At 49.5% G+C, this 6,837-nt stretch overlaps 1 pseudogene; it reads right to left on the minus strand.

The window, feature by feature from the left end:
• Positions 1–1,698: 1,698 nt before the first annotated feature.
• LOC119275491 lies at positions 1,699–4,603 on the minus strand (annotated as a pseudogene).
• Between the last annotated feature and the right edge of the window lie 2,234 nt (positions 4,604–6,837).

A 6,837-nucleotide genomic window follows, 5' to 3' on the forward strand; every position in this document is an offset into this window, starting at 1 on the left:
CAGGAATGAAACACAAGGCAAATGCAAAAGACAGCCAACAGATGCACACATCTTCTTTTGACGACGCATCACCACTTCCTTCAGCAATTCTCCAGCGAGCTTCTCAGTCCTTGTTCGCAGCGCAGATGCGCATCAGCCTTGACGCACTGTTCTTCAGCATGTCCACTCCTGCTCGCAGGTCAACCGCATCCTCTTGCTTCAACAGTCCTGCCTAATAACCAAGAAAAGTACACATAGAGAAGCATCATTCAAAAGGTGTTTTCAAACGTTTATTTTTGAATGTAGCACCATTGCGACATGTCCAAATAGCCCAGCAAAGCGCAGCTATGCCGACAGTGTAGAAAATCTCCCCATTCGGAAAGTAAACATAACACCAGGAATAAGCCTGCCATAAGCTGTTCGGGCACAGATCAGTGCCGAGCATGCAAGCAACGCTTCTCCAGGTCACTTTAGCTACAGGACAGGTAAAAAAGAGATGCTGGGAGGTTTCATTCTCCCCACAGAAAGAACACATCAGGCTTCCTTTCCACCCTCTTTTTTTCATCACATCCCGGGTAAGGATAGCATCTTGGAACAGTTGCCACATAAAGATTTTGATCTAAGGAATGCCAGCTTTCCAAACCCACCCAAAATTGCACCATGTGTTGTTCCTTTCCAAGAAAGAATACACCGATTTGGTTGTAAATACTTTTTTGGGACCCAGGCCCCACTTAATGCTATCTGATTCATCAGATACACAGCTTTCTCTAGCAGCAGCAACCATCTGCTGCCATTGCTCCTTGAGCACATTATTTAATCTCCTCCGAAAGAAAGATAAAGGATCTGCCTCCCAGCATTTTTTCACAGTGCATTCAGGGGAGTTGCAGATCGAGAATAACTGAGGGAACTGATCCTTAAATGGTTTCCGATCACCATTAGGATCGGCCCATACCCTTGCTATATTCCCAGATCGAATAATGATTTTTCTACCAGCCATAGAAAGGTCTTTCACCTTCATAATAGCTTTCCAGCAAGGCGAATCATTCACCTTTGTTTTGATAGAGGCTACCGTGTCTCTACCAAGGTATTTAGCTCTAATAATCTCCTGCCAAAGACCAGTTCTAGTCTCCAACTTCCACCACCACTTAGTTAAAAGGCTTAAGTTTTGCTTATGCAAATCCTTCATGCCCAAACCACCTTTATCCTTCGATCTACAGATACGAGTCCATCGCACTAGATAGTAACGCTTTCTCTTTTTGGACACTTGCCAAAAAAAAATCTTCTTCGATGTTTGTCCAACCTGTCTATCATGGTTTTCGACAGGAGGAACATAGACATGTAATAATAAGCGATATTGGATATATTAGCATTCAGCAGCGTCAGCCTACCCCCCGAAGATGCATTACTGCCTAATCCAGAATCACATCTACGAACATACTTGGCTTCCAAAAAATCCCAATCAACCCCTCGAATTGGTGAATAACTGACTGGAACCCCCAAATATTTCATAGGGAAGTGGCCAATCTGACAGTTGAATGACCAATCTGACAGTTGAAAATGTCAGCATAGATTTGCAAAATATTGTCATCCCCTCCAACACAAAGAATTTCGCTTTTCTGGTAGTTTATTTTTAATCCTGACATGTAAAAGTATGAATTTGAAATTTTCAAAATTAAGGCCTTGATGGAGCTCGGCCTCGATTCGGCATTTTCGCTATAAGAAATTGTTTCTTCATAATGGAACCTCCCTGAATCCCTACAACAATCAATCGAGGAAATTTGTACAGTGTACAAATGCGTTGTTTGTTTTAATAGTAGATAGCTTATAATTTGGAACTAAAAACAAATGAGAACACAGATTCAGTTCTCAACTCAATAATAAGTGACTAATTCTCTAGCACCCTCCTTCAGGAATCAGAATATGTATCACTTCTATCACCCTCCATAAGGTCCTGAAGCGAAGTTGGTATTGGAGGCATATCAACGTCTACGACACCTTCCAACATGCGAACAGCTTGCCCCATTGATGGCCTATCGCTCTCCTGGTCCTGGATGCACCAGCAGGCGACCCTACAGATGACCTCCAGCTCCTCCACATTAGCATCGCCTTCCAGCCTAGCATCCAGCAGGCACAGAACCTCCCCTTCGTTCACCTGAGCAGCCGCGTGGAGAGGGAAGTACCGATGGCTCCCAAACTGCATCATCTTGGTGCTCCTTCTCCCCGAGATGATCTCGAAGAGCACAATGCCGAAGCTGTACACGTCGGCCTTCCTGGTGACGGGCAGCCCGGATAGCCACTCTGGTGCGAGGTATCCCATGGTTCCTCGCATGGTGGTCAGCGCCGAGTTGAATTCTCTCCCAAGCAGCTTCGCCATGCCGAAATCGGCAATCTTGGGGCAGAACTCTGCATCGAGCAGTATGTTCTCAGGCTTGATGTCGCAGTGTATGATGCAGTCCTCACATTCTTCGTGCAGATAGGCGAGACCCTTGGCGATGCCCAGTGCAATTTGGTACCGAACATTCCAACTCAACACACCAGATTTCTCTCTAAAGAGATGAGCGTCCAAGGAGCCATTTGGCATGTACTCATACACCAGCAACCTTCTGTCCCTTTGACACAGAATCCCAGCAGACGGACCAGCTTATTATGTTGGATCGCTCCAAGTGTCTGCACCTCTGTTCTGAACTGCTTCTCTGCTTCCCCGATTACTTTGAGATTCTTCACAGCGATGGCAGTTGATCCCGGCAGTGTTCCCCTGAAAACACTTCCGAATCCCCCCTGGCCGATTTTATCAGAGAAATTCATCGTGGCTTTCTTGATCTGTGCATAAGTGTAGACCACAAGAGGGCCTTCCACTTCAAACTTCCCGGCGGCAAACGAATTCCTCCTGAATCTCCATAGCAGCATCGATATCAGTATCAAAGAAGCAAAGCATATCAATCCAGTGACCAATAATGCAATTCCTCTTGTTTGCAAGCCTTTCTTGCTCCTGGGCTCGGAGCCCAAACGGAGGTAGATCTTGCTGTACGGAGGCCTAGCAGCCAAGCTCAGATTGTACAGGTTGTGGTACCATAGCTTGCATCCATGGCCATACGAGTAGGCGATGCAGTAGCATTTGCTCCCGCAAGCTGCTCTGCAGTCTTCGTCGGTTCCGGCCACCTCGTCCTGGGCGTTGTAAGGAAGTCCTTGCACCTTGTCCAATGGGACAAGGAATCGTCGTGCTCCGTCTCGCAGCTCAGCGGGAGAGACCTCGAGCAGCCGGTGACGAAGTACCCTAGCCCCCACTCAATCGGGTACGACGGCGTGAACCCGTCCTAGCAGCTGCACTTCCCGCTGCTCGTGCAGGCGCCGAACTTACCGCAGAAGAACCCGCCGGACTTGCAATCGGAAGGGAAGGACCAGCGAGCGACCCAACCACCGGTGCCGTTTGCGGCCGGATCCGGCTCCGAGTACCGCATCAAGCTGACTTGCCCCAGATGGAACTGCAAGAACTCGGTACTGTTTGGGCCCTCCGTGTGGCTCAGCACCAGTGAGCTGCCATTGTCTTGAGAGGACACCATCCAGTCCGGGAAGGTGCCGCGGTTGGCATGGCCGTCGGTGGTGAGCACGAACCCGTTCCTGCGGGTCCCGTCGACGCTGAGGCTGCCGTTGTGCGAGAAGCTCTTGAACGTCAGCGAGACGTTCTTCCCGGTGTCCTTGTCGAACCCGAGCCTCGCTCCGGGGAGCAGCGCGTCGCTGGGATAGTCGAAGCTCTGCCACAGGACCGGCGAGGAGTTTGCCTGGTCCCTCACCACCAGGTTGCCGTTGTCGAGGAGGACCGCCACGGCGGCGGACGACACATTGCCGCCCGGCGACGGCGTGCACCAGAGGCTGGCTCCATTCTGCTTGATGCAGAGACTGTCGGCGAAGATCTCCAGCGACGCGGCGGGCAGGTCGGTGATGACGACCCTGTTCCCGAGCCAGAAGGTAGGGCTGTGGCACATATTCCTGAACCGGACACCCAGGAAGTAGTGGATGCCGGGGCCTGGGGAGAAGAAGCCCAGCTCGAAGCCGCCGCTCCTGGAGACCACGGTCTCGTTCCCGGAGATGCCCTCGCCGGGGAGGATGGTGTCCGTGGTGGCAGACGCGGCAAACAGGGCGCCGTCAACGAACAGGAGGAAGAGAAATACCAGCGGCGCCCGTTTGGCTGGGGAGAGGCCGAGGCCGAGCGAACGAGCTGCGCCGCCGCCATTGGTGTGCATAACTTTCAGAGGAACGAACTGGGAACCTCTCCCAATCCTCCAGCCCGACCAGTGGTGACGGTGAACGCCCGTCGCCGCCGCCATTGGCGCCGCCGGCCCGTCTTGCTCTCAAACCTTGCTCCAGTTCAGCAAGCTTCAGAAGTTCAGAGCTGAGACTAGTTTGCACTTTAGGTTGGCTCATTGGTTTATGGTGAAAATATCGCCCGCACCCGCCCATGTCAGTATGTCACCTTCAATCACTTCCCTTTTTTTTTTTTGAGGGAATTCAATCACTTCCCTTCACAGAGTCACAGTTCAGCTTTTGTCTTTTCGTGTGTGTTTGTGCGTGCGGACGCTGTAGTGGACGGTGATTTTTTTTTGATAAAAGTGGACGGTGAAATTATGTGGAAATCGGCTTATCTTTCTTCGTATAACTGACATGATATGGTTGTTGACAAGTTTGAATTGCACCGCTTTGCGAGAGCATTTGACAGTCTCGTAGCCTTTTCTGTTGCATCTTGCATGTCACGAGGAAACGTGGTTTGGAAGAAGGATCTCTCTAGCGATAGTGCTACATCTACGAATAGACTGTGGCATAATCCTCTCGGCCCCCTGAATTTCATCAGTGGTGGGCCCAGGCCAGAATCCTGGCCCAATTATTCACCACCACATCAGCTTTTAAGTAAAACGCTCATGTAACCTTTCATGTGTCTCAAAAAAAAATGTAACCTTTCGTATCAATGCGATAGCAACCCAGAGAAAAGAATAAGGTGTGCAAGGTGGTCGTTGGAATCTCTACTTCTAACATCTGAGTTGGTAGTCTTGCCTCACTCCCACCTCATCCCACCACTCCTATGTACCGCCCATCGCCCACCTCTCACAATGTACTTGGGCGAGCCCATTAACGTGTTCGTTGGCAAGCCCTCGACGTGCGATCCTGACAATGCCTGCAGTCCTCGCGTCCTTGCGCCGCAGTCCACTTCTTCTCTCCGGTCTCCTTGCCCTGCCCGACTCCTCGGCGCCCCGGGAACTGGCCGACGCCGGCAACTCCTCGGCGCCCCGGCGCGCAGCCGCCGCCGTCACATCCGAGGCGACAAGGAGCCGGCCTAACCTCGATCTCCGATCTCCTCGCCCTGCCTGACGCTGCCGCCATCACATTCGAGGCGGCGAGGAGTCGGCCTGACCTTAATCCTCCCCGGCCACCGCACTCTTATAAGCGCCACGAAGGCCACCCCAGCAACCACCACCAGCGAGACGCCGCCACAATCTTCCACCCTCCCCAAGCACCATCGGAACTGGGCCCGCCGCCACCGTGGAAGACCTCGGTGACAGCAGCCGCAAGGCAGTCGACGAGTGGGGTACCTTTCTAGCGGCGCCAGGGTTCGACCCAACGTCGCCCTAGGGAGTAACTTCGCTGATCATTCAGATTTCAATTCATACATATCTATGATGCTGAAGGTATGAAGTCCTGGCTATCGAGTTAGTCAGTTTGTTGGCAATGAGATCAATACTAAATAGCTGCATATTTCGTCTGGCATCACTTAAACTATCATTTGCTTTACTGTGCTTACAGAAACATGGCCTAGACTGAATACGTCTTTTATTTAAGATATGCAACCTTTTTTATGATCTGAATGCTTCTATGAATTTTTCAAAAGATGGGCAGTTTTAGGCTGATTTAGCACAATTCGTGGTTTTTTTGCAAGGCCGTTGATGTCCTCTGTCAGAAATTTTACGAGATGTCAAACATTGTGTCATTTCAATTTAGGAGAGAATTACATCATAATGTAGTCTTCTTTTCACATGCTTGTTTATTGTCTATGTTGATGGACTGCTTAGACAGTCAACAACTAACCATTAATTTTTGCACGAAAATCTAAAGTGAAATTAAAAAGATATATAATAGTGCAGGTAAATGTAAACTCCATAGCTTAGCAATATGCTTATGTCCAGTGTCTTAAAGGTTCCCTAAATATCTATTCTATTCACCAACCGTGTGTGCTGCTGTAAGACGAGGCAGTATGACTCGATGACCCTGCTTTTGCATCTACTCCCTCCGTTCCTAAATATAAGTCTTTCTGAAGATTCCATTATGGACTACATACGGATGTATATAGACGTAGTTTAGAGTGTAGATTAATTCATTTTGCTCCGTGTGTTGTTTTTTATTGAAATCTCTAAAAAGACTTATATTTAGGAACGGAGGGAGTACTATCCATTGTCCATCTACTCACAGGAAGCTTGTAACTTGTTCTGGCTTAGTTTGTAGGCTTATTATCACATTCGTGCAACGGTTTCAGTCTATGGTAAGGAACTCTTGAGTGAAAGATGTTACGAATAAATCTGGGTGGACAAATGTTAATCGTGTCTATGCAAAAGACCATTGTCAACTGTTATTCGTGTGCAGGATTCATGAATTGTTCATCGTGGAGACATTTGAATCGAGGGTTGTTGGAATCCCTACAGGTGTAACACCAATCCAGAGGGTCCAGGCGAGGACCCCAATCTCAAGCCACCTAATGTGGCGAGAGGTCGTAGGGGACATCTGGAGTTCGGCAAATAAGTCCGGGAAGTTGGTGTGACACCAATCTTCACCGACCGCTTCACGAAAACAGCTCCAGAGGAACTGGGCGGAAAC

Source organism: Triticum dicoccoides, chromosome 3B (genome assembly GCF_002162155.2).
Source record: "Triticum dicoccoides isolate Atlit2015 ecotype Zavitan chromosome 3B, WEW_v2.0, whole genome shotgun sequence".
NCBI classification, from domain to species: domain Eukaryota; kingdom Viridiplantae; phylum Streptophyta; class Magnoliopsida; order Poales; family Poaceae; genus Triticum; species Triticum dicoccoides.